The sequence below is a fragment of the Helianthus annuus genome, chromosome 14, assembly GCF_002127325.2.
Source record: "Helianthus annuus cultivar XRQ/B chromosome 14, HanXRQr2.0-SUNRISE, whole genome shotgun sequence".
Taxonomy (NCBI): Eukaryota; Viridiplantae; Streptophyta; class Magnoliopsida; order Asterales; family Asteraceae; genus Helianthus; species Helianthus annuus.
Genome location: NC_035446.2, coordinates 2,436,918 through 2,454,299, shown reverse-complemented (window position 1 = coordinate 2,454,299; position 17,382 = coordinate 2,436,918).

Genomic DNA, 17,382 nt, shown 5'->3' with positions numbered 1-17,382 from the left:
GTACATAAATTAGGGAATGCGAGAACTGAGGGATCTCAGGTCGATACTTCCGTATGCGCAGAGAGATATCAGCTTCGACTTTTTAGTATGTCCCCTTTAGAGGATCTTTTAGCTACAACAGCAATGATTATCAATTTTATTGTCTAATCAGCTGATGGCTAATGCCATGTTTCAAGCATTTGAGGTAAAGTATTATCCAAGGACTAGGTCAGAACTTCCATTCAGCAGAAGTCCCGGAATAATACCCCAGACATCATTAGTATAAAAACCTAGTATATCAGAATATGAGACCTTTCAAACGAGAGTTCAGGGGTTACCTATATATCCAAGTAGTGGTCCCCACAAATTCCGCAAGTTTGAAATTTTAGGTTTATATCCCGAATAAATCTACTAAATGTGCGAAAATCTATCAACACATCATCAGTGAAACCATTTATCACATTTGAAATTTCATATCTTTAGCATGCTGTGATAGTCCACTGATTTTCTATCATTTCCTCTTATTCGCAACAAAACTCATTTTGTTGTTTTTTTAATGTTTTTGACATTTTCATATTTTCTATTTTTTTTTAAATTTCTCTCCCCCTAAAATCAAAATATGTTTCAATTTTGATTTTCTGGGAAAATTTGAAACAAGCTGTACAAACTTGACAACTTGATGAGAATCACTTCAATTCTCCATCCACCTGGCGTAAACAATCAGAACTCCCCCTGACAATAAATTATTTTCCCATTTAAATTTCAAAACACTTAAATTTGTTTTAATAAAAAATGGTTTTTCCGAAAAATTAGTTTTGTGTGTCATTTCACAAATTCGGGGTTATTTCATCACATTGTTTTCCTTTAATCACTTGACAGATTTTACAGTATTAGTTTTAAAAACTCAAACATCACTTGTAGAAAATCAAGTACAACTTAATGTCCCTGATTTACCACATGTAAGGCGAAAAATCACCAGAGTGAAATTTCTCAAGAAATGTGCCGATTCATGTTCCACGCTTACCAACCTGGGAACTCCGGCAAGTCAGGCTTTTCTATTTGAACAGATTCACCCAAGCCTGACGATCCTTGGGTGATTTTGAATTCTTGTTCAACAATGGTGGAAAATCTGCATCATCCATTGTTAAACCTGAATTCTCAGATTTTACCTCATCAAATGGCTCTTCTAGTTTTGACACACCAGAATCATTGCCTGAGTGTGGCTTGTCTGATTTTAATGAGCCAGATTCATCGCCGACAACTTTCTTTTTCTTCTTTTTCTCTTTTGTCCTCAGATTTGCATTCGATGAATTCGTCTTGTTTGACTTTGCAATCGAGTGAGTTGATTCATCAAAACTCTCATTCAACTTGTCTGGTGAACCCGAGGACAAAATCTTTTCCAGATACTCTCTGGCCTTCTTCCTCTTCTTCCTCAGTCTGTCTTTCTGTCCCTGTGAAAGTTTCACTTTCTTTCTGAGTAAATTGCCATTTTAGTCCCTGTGGTTTGGGCCATTTTGCCAGTTTAGTCCAAAAGTTTCATTTTTAACATCTGGATCCAAAAAGGTTTCATCGTTGCCATTTTAGTCCAACTGACTTAACTCCATCCATATCTTTTAAAGCTGCCAAGGGCATTTTTGTCATTTCATTTTTGTCTAACTGACTTAACTCCATCCATATCTGACAAAAATGCCCTTGGCAGGTTTAACAGATATGGATGGAGTTAAGTCAGTTGGACCAAAATGGCAACGATGAAACCTTTTTGGATCCAGATGTTAAAAATGAAACCTTTGGACTAAACTGGCAAAATGGCCCAAACCACAGGGACTAAAATGGCAATTAACTCTTCTTTTCTTGAACTTTAGGTTCCTGAACCTTCTGTTCTTTGGGCTTGACGTTGACTGGTTTCTTTGCCATTCTTTGAGATTCAACCCTCGATCTTCCCATCGATCTCCTCGGGCAATCTCTGGCAATATGTCCTCTGATATGACAATTATAGCATCTTCTTGTTTCATAATTCCAAATCTGGCAGTTAACAGCAATGTGTCCTCTCACACCACAGGTGTAATACACTCTGTTATCGTACCATTCACCACTTTCACACCATATGCTTAGATCATAACATTGTCTGGCTTTGTGGTAATCATCACTCTTCTTGAAAACTGGATTTGGCTTTGAAGCACTGTGGTCAAACCTGCACCACTTATTACCAACATTTTGTGAGTTTTCATTTTTAGATTTTTGTGATTTTTGAAAATGATTGGATGACTTATCTGATGAACTTTTATTTTCTTTTTTAGAATTTTTCAAATTTTTATCTTTTTGTTTCTGTTCTGCATTCTTCTTAACAGGTTTTTCCTTTGAGCATTCAACTATTTCAGTAGATTGCAAAACAGTATTTTGAAATTTTTCTTGTAAATCTAAAAATATTTTTCTTTTCTTTTCTTTTTCTTTTTCATCATCAGATATTTCATCACAATCTTCAATTTTGACTTTGTCAAAATTTGTGACATTTCCACTTATTGGAACAGAATTTATTGGTTTTGGACATACATATGATGAAGAAGTCACAAAACCTTTCAATTTATTTTCTAATTCTTTGATTTTAATTCGAGCGCATTCAGCTTCCTTTTCAAGTCGGATAATTGTTTGAAGAAGAGAATTTATTGCAATCTGTTTTTCAACATTGTTTTTGCTAAAAACAGATCTCTCATCTTCAAGAATATTCATTTGACCTTGAAATTCTGTTTTATCTTTTAATCTTTCATGCTCAAAATTTTCAATTTTTTTCTTTTAAAATTTTGTTTTCTGCTGTCAAACTGTTCACATCACTAAGCAGTTTGACATTTTCAGACTTCAAACTCTCACAAATTTCTTGCATTTCAAGAATCTGTTTATTGTCAGATTCTTTCTCATCCTTCAAGCTTTTGATTTCCAATGTTAAACTTTCTACATTCTTCAGAAGTTTGACATTTTTTGTTTCCGATTTTTCGCATTCCGAACATTTTCCATTCTTCTTTCCATCATCAGCTTCTTTCTTTGTTTCCATCTTGTATGTACCTGCACAAAAAATTTTAACAAAATCAAGAGGATTCGTATTTTCATTAATATAACAACCCCTCTTAATATCGTATCTCATATCATTTTTTGCTGTAAGACACACAGTGATTCGTTTTCTCATTTCAATGATTACATCCAAATCTATCTTTTCTGATTCTTCTTTTATTTCATCTAATAACTTCCTTTTTCTTGAATCTTCATGACACCTATGACTTGTTATATTGTATTGATGAAACTTCTTAAATCAAAGCGTGATAAACTAGAATACCGTTTCAGTTCATTCACAAATTTATCCCATTCCAAAGGTAAAGCATCAACAAATTTTGAAATTCTTTCATCACTTGAATGATATATCTTATGTTTTTCTAACTTGATGATTAGCTCATAAAATCTTTCTTTCAACTTCTCCACTGATTCATTCTTCATACATAAAAAAATTTCGAATCTTTTAACATAAACATCCTTACCATATCTCATCTCTTTCCAAGATTCACAAGACCAATTATTTAAATTTTCAAGATTCTTGTTTTCTTGTTCATCAAACATTTTTGCCAAGTTTTGTACAATCAAACAAAATCACTTAAAAGAACATACACAATGAACACTCGAGCGGAATCAAATGAATGTCTGATTATTACAAATAAGCGAAATCAGGTAGTAAGTGACCCTATGAGCGAAATATGATGTTGACAGATAAGCAAAACATGAACTTGTCCGTATAAGCGAAAGTGGTAATGTCCGAATAAGTGGAACTACTCAATGTACGAATGAGTGGAACTACAATGTACGAATAAGCGGAACCACAATGTACGAATAAACGGAACCACAATGTACGAATAAGCGGAACCACAATGTACGAATAAGCGGAACCACAATGTACGAATGAGTGGAACTACAATGTACGAATGAGTGGAACTACTTGTCCGAATAAGCGAAATGTCCGTAAAAGCGAAACTAACAGGTTATTTCGAGCGAAACCTCTGATTGTTCGAATAAGCGAAACCTGGTTTTTACCCAATTTGTACCATTTTTAAGCCGTGTTTTAACCTGAAACTTTCTAGGGTTTGTTAATTGTATGTTTTACACGTTATACTCGACTTTCAGGCCATTTCAACCGTAGGAACTAGTTCCAATCGAAAAAATATGAGAGAAAGTGAGTAGAAATGAGAGAATTCTGTAGATTCAAGCTGTAGTAGTATGAACTCCTCGTCCTGAGCTCTGATACCACTTGTTGGACCGTTTTGCGACCGTAAATAGTCAGTTGAGAACATTCATCTTCACATACGAAGGCGGAATCAATGCACATGAAGTTACACAACTATTCCTCTTTAATTTCCTCTCTATTGATGCTTTCTGATTACAATTTGACAGAGTTTTGTTATCACAAGCATGAACAGGTTCCGCTCCAACGTACATACATGAGGTATATATAGGGCAGCTAGTTTCGCTTATATGGCATGCCATGTAAGCGAAACCTCCATGTGACACATAAGCGGAACTACCTGATGACCACATGAGCGGAACCTCAATGTACACATAAGCGGAACTACTTCTAACCTATGTACATATAAGCTAAACCTCTTATATAAACCCTAATTTTGACTATCTTGACCTAAGACATAATGCAGACGAAGTCAACAGACATTCCATGCACCAACAGTTTAATTCAAGTTGCTTTTCTTTGAACTTTCTCTCATACAGTTCTTTGGTTGTTAAAGTTTCAGACAATCTTTCGTCAAAACATTTGACTTGTCTCTTCCAAGTATCATAAGCTTCTTGTACTCTCTGATTTGACCACTTCAAGTTATCATACTCTTTTTGAAAATCTTGAAACTTATTATCTTTTTCATCGCAATCAACACATTTTGCTGTACACATTTGTCTATAAATTTCATTTTCCTTTTCAAGATCATGACATTTCTGTGTCAGCTTATCAACCTTTTGTTTCAAAATTTCTTCTTTTTCAATCATTTCTTTACATTTTATTTTGAAAACATTTTCAATTTATTTGTTTCAATTTCTTTTGTTTTTATTATTTCATCTTTTTCAGTACAGGCTTTGCACATTTCTATGCAATTCCTGCACTTGTTTTCAATTTTATCACCAGTTTTAGCATTTGATAAATCAGAAGATTCATTTACCTCAGACACTTTCAGCACCGATGATTCTTCTGTTTCAACTTTTTGATCTTCTTCTTTCTTCTGTTCTTCTTCTATCTTCTGTTCTTCTTCAGCAGCATCCTTTGCCAGAACCTTCACCTCTTCTACCAGCTTTTTCAACTCTTCTTCTTTCTTCTTCTTCTTCATTTCCACCACCTTTGGCAGACTTGCTTCAAAAATTTCTTTTATTTTGTTCATTAAATCAGCTTCATACCCTTTTTCTGACAACCTTCTTGTATTATAAGTTCTCTCATTTGGAAACAGATTAGTTACTGCATTAAAATCCACCTTTGACGGATCAACCACTGGATTACCCTGTGGATCCATGTAACATTCCAGTTCAGCATTCCATCTCTTGGCTCTCTGTGCTTCTTTGAATGGTTCTCTCAACTTACTAATCTCATATCGAGCACAGTCTTTTCTCCACCAATTATCATAAGCACCATCTCCTGACATTTTAAATCTTCTTCTTGATATCCGCCGCTTGTAAATCTTTAATCACCTTCAGACAAACAAACAAATGATCAGTTTAACAGTATAAAACAACTTGATCGAACGGGTATCCGAAAAAGTTAACAATGAAAATAATCAGTGCTGTCCGATCGGTTGGAGTTGTTGTTCGATCGAACGGGAAAGCTGTTCGATCGGTGTTCGATCGGTCGGGAAGGCTGTTCGATCGGCTTGCAATATTCTTGAAACGGTTAGTAATCCAATCGGCTTGCTTGTTCAATTTATGGCATAAGACGACAAAAAGCTTGATCGATTGGTTAGCTCAAGTGACTTGGAATCGGTTGACACCCGTACGACCCTCTGTTCGATCGATCAGTACTACACGACAAAACAATATGTTGTTCGATCGGTTAGGCTAGCCGAACGGTTAGGCTGGCCGATCGGTTGGCGTATTGAATAGATTCACAAATCGACAAAATATTATGTTGTTCGATCGGCTTGCACTTCAACCAATGGCATTAAAAACAAAAGCTTGACCGATCGGTTGGCGGTTGTCACTTTGACTTAAACAAAAAGAACTTACATGCAAACTGTTAACATCTTTTATTCTCGAAAAAGTTTTGATATCTTCAGTTAAGATGGCCGACAAGAGGTATATATTCACATGCACACTTAAAACTCAAATAAATGTCACAATTATCAAACCTAAATCATCACATGTATCGATGAATGGTGCTGACACAATTGAATGATCACATGTAATACAGACAACTATTCTTGTTTTAACATTTTGATTGGGCCAATGATATATATAAAGGATCTGATTGGGCCGTCCAAATCACTTGTGACTTTCAAAAAGTGCCCGATAATTGATTAATGCACGTTATTGGGCCGCACAACTTTAACAGATCACCACGTGCATTTCTGAATTTATTAAATGCTTTTGGCCGACAATTCTATTTCAATGCATAATCCTATTGGGCCGCTCAATAACCCAAACACAATTTCCCTTTTCAATCGGTGAATCTGACAATTAATACATGAGCCGACACAATTTTATAGGAAACAATTTCTATTTAGACCTTTTGACAACAAATTGTCTTTAATATGCAAAGTAATCACATGGGATGACAATTTTAAATGTTCTGACACACTTTAATGAATTTGTAAAAAGTTGTAAACTGAATAACGTGAGCATTTATGTAATCACATGACCTGAGATATACATGATTTTCAATTCACTTTGTGAGTGGGCCGCTAATTTTGATGTATCGATTGGACCGTCTAAATGTATGACAATTCACGTGATGTTTTAATAATGCATTTAATGAACTGATTATGATGTCAACACAATTTTGACTTTAATGAACTGATTTAAATGGGGTGAATGTTGTCCGATTGGTTGGATATGACAGTCGATCGGACAGGCTAGCCGATCGGCTGGCTTGTTATGTCTGTCAGGTCAACAAAGTCAAAGAATTTAAATGAATGGCAGTTATGCAGTGGAACGAACAGGCTGTTCGATCGAACAGCGTGTTCGATCAATCAGCAGTCAACAAGTCTTCAACTTAAAAATGTGTGGTGCAATGGAACGGTTAGGCTGTTCGATCGAACAGGCTAGCAGAACGGTTGGGACCCTTTGCTGTTCGAACGGTTATGTTGTTCGATCGAATAGGCTGGTGACGAACAGTTTCAGCACAATCTGGTCACAAAAACTCAGATTTCTCCCAAACGGCTTGGAATTTTGATCAGAAAATTTGTAGGGTTATAAATCAGCTAATTTCGCACAACATATCAAAAAACAATTAATTTGGACCGTAAAAACCCTGTCAATTTTGCAAAATTTAGAGAAAAACGTGAAGAACAAGAAAGTTAAGAGAAATTTGACAAATCTGGATCTTTTTGGCTCTGAATCTGATCAATTCTTGTACGAATCTGTGCGTTTGATCTTTGCAACCGAGCTCCTGCTCTGATACCACTTGTTAGGTCCCGGTTTTCACTCCGAAACGATTGCGAAACGACCGTGCGACGTGCGGAATCCATGCACGAACGAGACCGAACACAGGAACGTACAATTTAACGTGATTCTATTGAATATACGACAAGTACAAGCACCACGAATCACCTTGAGCAATAGTTTCTCTCTCTACTTTCTCTCTCTAAGCACCAAGCTCCAAATCTCTCAAATGGCAAAATTTCTAAATGGAACCCTAAGGCTCCTGTTTATAGACACAAGGCATAAGGGATTTCCCCTTATTTACAAGATTGACACCTTGCCCTTTTTCCTAAATATTACATCATAAAGTCTAGTTTATTTCTATTTTAGCTACGGTTTTGATTGACAGAGGCGATAGACATTACTGCACTAACAGATCGGAACTGAAGGCCGATGCCTCCTTTATATAGGGCTTCACTTCGGGTTCTATGCGGACCGCGTCAACTCTGGTCAACATCCTAGCTTGTCCGGGTCAGCAACTAGCTTCGCCGTGTGTTGGGCCACGTGGCGGCCCAGGGTTTTGCCAGACCTTTAAGTTCTCGCGGCCCGCATATGGGTTAAAGGTGGCTTACGTGGCCCGCCTAAAAACCCAAAATTTCATGTTTAATTATTTTTGATAATATTTAAGGTATTCAGGGTCCGTTTTCACATATGGGGTATATTTTAGGACATATTGGGACATTTTGAATATTTTTAGCGTGTCGGAAAATTATGAGGGTGTCGGTTTTCTTTAGGGTTGTTATACCGAGGATATCCAGGACATGGTCATTAACCCCCCAAAGGCACTCCATCAAACAAAACAGATTAAAACGGGTTATGTAAATTTATTAATCACAATCCGATTAAGAGATTTCATACCCGACCAAGCGGTATTATTAAATACCGTATCTCAAGCCCGTAAACGGAAAATAAGTTAAAAGTATTTACCTGAGTAAAAATATAATTTTATTCTCAACCGTATATCAATCAGCAAGTACAAGTAGCTTTTACTGGGCTCCTAAATCTGGAATGAAGGTTTTAATAACCTATTAGATTCCTAACGGGTCTTACTTAAGTTTAAACTTAGACCGGTTAGTTTTAATGAAAGGTTTACGGTTCAAAACGCAAGATTAAGCGAAGACCGGATTAGAATGTGATTTAGACCCAACAAGTATGAGGACTTGTATAAAATGGGTAAACTAAACACACTCTGGAATTTGAAGTAAAAATGATAAGGTTTGACCCGTTTCGGTTAATTTATGCAAACTAGTTACATAAACCGTAGCGAACGCGAATATGCATAACGGGTAACCAAATGAGTCATGTACAGGTTCCATAAGTTAATATTCTTAAAATATATTATGATATCAGTAGGATATCTTCCAATATGCCCAAAACGAATTTAAAATCAATTTAAGCCCCGTAAGGGTATTTTGGTCATTTTAAAGTTTATAAAAGAGGTTAATTAGCAATCTGAGGTTTTGGTCTAAAATAATCAGTAAAAATGTTTATTTTAATAAGTTACATCAGTAAGATATCATACATATGTGAATTTTATCCTTTATGGCCAAACTATGCACCGTAGGGGCATTTTGGTCATTTCACATATGCTTCAAGTGCTAAATTTGGAAATCTGAGTTTAAACTTAAACTTACTGTTAAAGTATAAAAATTCATCCATAACATCAGTAGGTAACAAGTCTTAGGTGCCAAATATGGTTTTAAACCATACTATGCGCCTAAATCGTATAAAAGTCGGTATTTGACGATATTCGGATTGAAGAAGGAAATCTGAGATTTTGATCAATCTCAAGTGTTTGAAATATTTTATTTATCATATGATATCAGTAGAAAAAGGTCTGGCATGCAAATGATGCCTAAAACTCATTTTATTAACAAAAAAAGAGCTTTACCGTCAATTACCGAATTTATGCTAGAACTCTATCTTATGGTTAATATAAAATTCGACAAAAATTTCTATAAATCCCAAAATATTATATTACATCAGTGGGTAGAAAGTTTGGTTCCAAAATTTGGGTTTAAATATGATTTATACTAAGTATGCCATTTAATTAATAAAAAGCTTTTATTTTACGATATCGCGCATAACTTCTATTTTAGACCATGAACTGATGTCAAATTTTTAGGACATGTTTATAAATTAGTAATAAAGGTTTTTGTCCTCTCACATTTTCAAAAATCTCGTTTTAATGTCAAAAGGGTATAGTGGTCTATATTTAAGCATTTAACGGGAACATGCAAATGAATCGGATTATTAAGGAACCATGTAGCATAACCTCAGAATGTTTTACTAACATATAATATGGTCTCAAAGGAACCCTAAGGTATATCTAAACTAAGCTAAATCGGCTCAGAACTGAAAGTCAAAGCAAAAGTCTACTTTTGCGACTTCCGGTTGCAAACCGAGCCTAAACTCAGAATTGACGGGTTAAACATGCCTAAACATATTCTTATATTATTTACCAAGTTATTTAAGTGTTAAGACATGTTCCATAACCTCTGCACTATCAGTTATGAATTATTTTGTAAAAACTGACCTGTTTGACTTTTTGCTCATAAGTTTGACCCGACAATTGACTGAGATAATGTGATAATTAGAAGGTGCACTTTTAGGGGTTTAACACTTACATAATTACCAACACATAGCTACTTTCAATTCGAATAATGGCTGGACCGTTTGTGAATAATCACTAAGTCAAAGCTTAATTACGCTAACTTTGACTTTCGGTCATTAAGTTAATAAAACATAAACTAAGGAAGCTAAGAACACTTACTAGAGTCCTTAGCACGAATTTGGAACTTTAGAAAACTTCCTTTAGCTACAGGAGGCTTCAAGGAGTGAGCTAGAGAGAATAATTTGAAAGTATGCAAGTTCTAATTCAAACAAGGACCCTTTATATAGGAATTCAACGCTTCCAAGATCAATCCACATGCTCCTAGAGGCAATTCAGATGTTTACAAGTGTCCCTAGGGCAGTAAAACCAGTTGCACAGAGCCTGGTATCGTAATACTAGCATGCAATAGCGGTGGACAGGCTGCAACATGCAGCTGTCCCTTTTTTAGTCGTTGGCACCTCTCACGCGGCCCGCCTAAGAAATGAAGACAGCCTACGCGGCCCGTGACAATGGGGAGATCCGGTAAACAGTTTGCAATCTTTGCAATTTCAATCCCTGGTCCATTTTAAGTTTAAATAACTTTCTTTTATTGCACTAATGACCCCCATAGTTAACTAACAAGTGTCCTAGGTCACAATTTAACTCCGTTAAGCTCCCGGTTAGTTGTAAGATCATCCGAAAAGTCTTGTTGTAACAACCCTCGTCAAAACCACTATTTATTATATTATTTTATTCAATAGGAAAACCAAATTAAGACACCCAAGTAATTCTACACAAACCCTGAAAGTTTCAGAACAATCGGAATCAGGATCAGGACCCCTAAAACTCAAGGGGGGTAAAACCTAGTTGACGATTATCTACTTAAAACGTTGTTGAAATTTAATTGGACCAAATTTCTGACTCATCAGGGCTAGTCCCGTGGGGGGCAAGCCAAAGAATTATAGGTGTCCTTTACGGACCGTAAGGGCTCAGGCTTACGGTCCGTAAGCAGGAGCAATTCGTGTATAAATAGCAGGCTTCGGGACTTGCTTCTGGGCACTTAAACGACGAACAAAGTCGGAAATTAGACGGAGTTATGCTCTGTTTACCACAATTAACACACACACACACCTCTAAACGCTGCCGCAATCAGGGTAATAACTCGATCGCTATTACGATTCAACGTCCGATCGATTGTAACTATCCAACGATTGTCCGGGTGCTGCTCAAATTGAGCTTATACTTTGTTCTTCATCGTGATTTCGACTTGAATATTTGAGTGCTGTTCGAACTCGGACTATGCTCTGTTATTCGTTGCGAATCCGATTGAATTGTTAAGTATTGCACTTGTTAATCGTTGTGAGGGTTTAATCTCGTGAATTGTCGTAACTGCTGTATTAGTTACAACCCCATTTGTGTGAATTGTTATTAGGTTAATCAAGGCAATTCAGTAGGCCAGACTCTGCTCAAATTAAATCTGCAATATATCAAGGCTTACCTATAGACTAAACTTTGCCCGTAGAAATCTGCAATGTGAGTTCATTTCTCTTTTCTCACCGTTTGTGAGTCCATACTCTTTTATCACATTTTTATCACCTTTTTGTGATACAACTATATTACAAATGCTTTCTAAAAATCCTAAATGGTTACCAGTTATACTTATAGTGATTAAATTATTATATTTTATAATAACTACTGGTATGGGAAGTTTTATACTTTATTTGATCCTCTTTACAATTAACCAAAAAGTTAGCTAATAATAGCATGACCACAATTATAACTAATGTTATCTTAACATTAAATTATTAATAAATTTAATGTATATGGGAAGTTTTATACTTTATTTGATCCTCTTTACAATTAACCAAAAAGTTAGCTAATAATAGCATGACCACAATTATAACTAATATTATCTTAACATTAAATTATTAATAAATTTAATGTATGTTTAAGAATAAAATCTAAATGGTGGATACCATAATAAAGTCAAGTCTAATGTATTCTATTTGTAGTCAGGTTACTATATCATGATATTACAATTAGTGAATTGACATATTGGATAAGTTATAATAGTTGACATAAAATGTCATTATTCTGGATTACATGATTTTGTGCCATAAATAATATATTTGACAAAGTAATGTCATAGGACATCATCATGTCCAGCGTCACTAGTTGAAAGAATGATCAACAGTGATATGACCAAAGACACTAGTTGAGAGAATGATCAACAGTGTTATAATTAGAATCACTAGTTAAAAGAATGATCAACAATGATATAACCAGAGTCACTAGTTGAAAGAATGATCAACAGTGATATGACCAAAGACACTAGTTGAGAGAATGATCAACAGTGTTATAATTAGAATCACTAGTTGAAAGAATGATCAACAGTGATATAACCAGAGTCACTAGTTGAAAGAATGATCAACAGTGACATGATCCCGTCACAGGAATCGCCTAATGACAGATAAATTGAATAATAGTAAAGTATAGTTATTTGATAAATTCACTATTGGACGAAAGTAAGCCAATGAGTGATATTATTGCTGTTATATTGGAACTGCCATCATGTGACAAAATACTGATTGAGTGGGGTAAATACAAATAAATATAAATGACAGATAAATTGAATAATAGTAAAGTATAGTTATTTGATAAATTCACTATTGGACGAAAGTAAGCCAATGAGTGATATTATTGCTGTTATATTGGAACTGCCATCATGTGACAAAATACTGATTGAGTGGGGTAAATACAAATAAATATAAAAACCTTAATACTGTAAGGTATAATATTTTATAAAAATGGAATGATCTCACTCAGTATTTTCCACTGACAAAACCTTTTTCAAACATGTTTCAGGTAATTACCATAGATTGGAATAAAGGCTAGACACGGCACTGAAAGGCATCAAGAAGTGGTTTATTTTAATCAAATTAAGAAATATTGTTTTATAAAATAAAATTTATCTTTATTAAAGCTACCATTGTAAAACAGGGGTTTATCCCATTTAAAATCAAATCCGGTGTTTTATAAATTCTGATATTTTTCCTAACTCACGGTCCTGATGAAAATTCTGTTGCAACGTTTTTCAAAAATAACCACCGGTACCACTGGACTGCTCACGGCACCGATTCCGGCCAGGATGGGGTCGGGGGTCGTGACACTTGTTTTCATCGAAACCCCAAGAGATTACTATCCAATATTCTTGAGAGCAAAATATATAAATATTATAATGCTTTTGGGATCGTTAAAAGGTCACTCAGATGTAACATTTAACATGTTTACACTTTTAACCCCTATGCTTCGTAAATTCCTTAATTTAAGAACAAACGACTTTTTATGTCCGACAATTTATTCATTAAAGAATACGAACGTCCTGTGAGGTCAATCAGAGGCACAAAATAGCATGTTGACACTTTGGATCCTTTTACTTACATATTTACATTGTTTGACGATTTAAGTCCCTCGAAAATCAAATCATTGCACGTTTAAAGTCCATGACACGTGTCTTTATTATATTGGTCTTGATTTTGCGAGGTGTTACATCCTCACCCCCTTAAAAGAAATCTCGACCTCGAGATTTACTGAAATAAATGAGGGTACTTCTGTTTCATTGTGGATTCGACCTCCCACGTGTATTCTGGGCCTCTTCGGGCATCCCATTTTACCTTCACAATTGGCACATGCTTTCTTCGGAGTTTCTTAACCTGTCGATCCTTGATCGACAAAGGTTTTTCAACGAACTTCAAGCTCTCATCTATCTGCACGTCTTTATGCGACATTGCTAGCGACTGATCAGCTAGACATTTCTTCAAGTTGCAGATGTGGAACACATTATGTGTTCCACTAAACTCTTCAGGTAGATTTAGCTTGTAGGCCACAGTTCCGACACATTCGATGATCTCGAATGGTCCTATGTATCTTGGGCTCAGCTTGCCTTTTTTTCCAAAACGCATCACCCCTTTCCAGGGTGAAACCTTAAGTAACACTTTATCACCAACTTCAAACTTTAGAGATTTACGCCTCATATCTACATAACTTTTCTGTCTATCTCTTGCGGCTTTCAGACGATCATGGATCTGAACAATCTTATCCATCATCTCCAGGACAATATCAGGTCCTGATAGTTGGGTTTCTCGAACTTCTGCCCAATAAACTGCCGTTCTGCACTTTCTTACATACAAAGCCTCAAAAGGCACGACTTGAATGCTCGAATGATAGCTATTATTGTATGAAAATTCAACCAAAGGAAGATGGTCATCCCAACTTCTACCCAAGTCTATAACACATGCTCGAAGCATATCCTCAGGCATTTGAATTGTACGCTCGCTTTGGCCATCTGTCTAAGGATGATAAGCAGTGCTGAAATTTAGTCGAGCGCCTAAAGATTGCTGAAAGTTTTTCCAAAAAAAATGCGATGTGTATCTTGTATCCCTATCAGAGATAATAGATACTAGCACTCCGTGGAGAGATACAATCTCATCCACGTATAGCTGAGCCAGCTTATCGGAGCTGTGCGTTTCTCTAATCGGCAAGAAGTGAGCTGACTTGGTTAGTCTGTCGACTATAACCCATATCGTTTCGTTCCCACGCTTCGTTCTTGGTAACTTAGTGATAAAATACATAGTTACCATTTCCCATTTCCAAGTGGGAAATTCAGGCTGTTGTAACAACCCTGACGGCTTTTGATGCTCGGCATTAACTTGTGCGCACATCAATCATTTAGCTACATAGGTGGCTATAGATTTCTTCAAACCTATCCACCAATAATTTACTTCTAAATCCTGGTACATCTTATCACTGCCTAGATGTACGAAATATTTCGAGCTATGAGCTTCATGAAGGATCACATCTCTAAGTCCTCCATAAATTGGAACCCATATTCTACCATTTAATCTTAGGATTTCATCCTTGCCATATGCCAATTGATCGGCAGTCACACCTAACTTCTCATTCGGAAAGTTAGCTTCGAAAACAACTTCCTTCTGAGCGGCTAACAACTTTTCATTCAAGCTGGTCTTCAGTTCAATACTCTTGGCATTGATTCTCATAGGCTTAACCCTTTCCTTTCTGCTCAAGGCATCAGCAACTACATTTGCCTTGCCAGGATGATATCGTATTTCATAATCATAATCATTCAGTGTCTCCATCCATCGACGCTGACTCATGTTAAGTTCCTTCTGGTTAAACAGATGTTGAAGGCTCTTGTGATCAGAATAGATCACACACTTGGTTCCATATAAATAATGCCTCCAAAGCTTTAGTGCAAATACAACGGCACCCAATTCCAAATCATGGGTGGTGTAATTCTTTTCAAGCACCTTTAACTGACGTGAAGCATAGGCAATAACCTTGCCTTTTTGCATAAGCACACAACCCATAAAAGTGTGTGATGCGTCGCAGTAAACCACAAACTCTTCAATCCCTTCTGGCAGTGTCAATACACGTGCATTGCTTAACTTTTGCTTAAGAATCTCAAAAGATTCTTGTTGCTTGGGACCCCAATCAAACTTTATATTCTTGCGAGTTAATGAGGTTAGAGGTGCAGCAATCCTTGAAAAGTTTTCGATGAAACGTTGGTAATATCCTGCTAGACCCAAGAAGCTGCGAATTTTTGTAGGAGTTTTAGGCGCTTGCCAATTCATAATCACTTCAATCTTAGCGGGATCCACCTGGATACCACGCTCGCTTACCACATGTCCAAGAAATTGGACTTCACGAAGCCAAAACTCACATTTGGAAAACTTGGCGTAGAGCTTATCTTGCTAAAGAAGTTTAAGGATACACCGGAGATGTCTTTCATGATCGGCTTGATTCTTTGAATAAATGAGTATGTCATCGATAAAGACAATGACAAACTTGTCTAGATACGACTTACAAACGCGATTCATGAGATCCATGAATGTTGTAGGTGCATTAGTGAGCCCAAAAGGCATCATTAAGAACTCATAGTGACTATAGCGTGTTCTGAATGCGTTCTTGTGCACATCTTCATTTCTAACCTTCAACTGATGATATCCTGACCTTAGATCGATCTTTGAAAAGTAGCTTGCTCCTTGAAGATGATCGAACAAATCGTCGATCCTGGGCAATGGATATCTGTTCTTCATTGTCACTTTATTCAGCTTGCGATAATAGATGCATAATCGCATTGATCCATCCTTTTTCTTCACAAACAGAATCGGTGCTTCCTAAGGGGATGAGCTAGGTCGAATAATACCCTTTGCCAACAAATCATCCAACTGTGTTCTCAATTCTTTCATCTCAGTTGGTGCTAACCGGTAAGGTGCTCTTGCAACTGGTGCTGCTCCAGGAATAATATCGATTTTGAACTCCACTTGCCTATCTGGAGGTAAACCAGGTAGTTCTTCAGGGAATACGTCTGAATATTCAGAAATAACAGGGATGTCTTCGATCTTGGGCTTTGGCTCATCAATGGTTACCTGCGCCATGTAAATGACACAACCTTTCTTCAAACACCTTGATGCCTTAAGCATAGACACTTGCTTAGGCAATCCGTACTGCGTATCTCCTTGAATTGTTAATGGCTCATGATGTGCACAAAATGCAACATATAAAATACATCAATTGTGGCATAAAACTAACCCTTTTTTAGTACTAATGTTGGAAAAAGTGTGTTTTTGTCTTCCTTTTGTATTTTCAGGATTAAATGAGCTCAAATGAACAGAAGAAGCAAAAGGCAGCTAAATCTAACATAAATACAAGAAAAGGAACAAACGTGGCATGCCCGACCTCCCGACAATATCTTCCCAAGCAAAACAAGATAACAAAAGGCTGAACACGCCCCATGCTCAGTGAGCACGGGGGCGTGCCCAAGTGTCTGCAGAAAAGACAAAGCTGTAGAAGCTTCTATCACCCACCACGGGGGCATGCCCAGCGGACACGGGGCCGTGGTCAACTCTAAGATTCGCAAAATTTGAGGAAATCTTGATAGTACAGATATGCTTCTGCACATGGGTCGTGCCCAGCGGACACGGGGGCGTGGTCAACTAATGCAGACAAACTACAATTAATGAAGAAAGAGAAGGAAGATGGACACAGGGCCGTGCCCGAGCTACTGTTCAGGCTATAAATAGGGGTGCTTGGCTCATTTTCAAACCATCCCTTGGCACACCACCTCT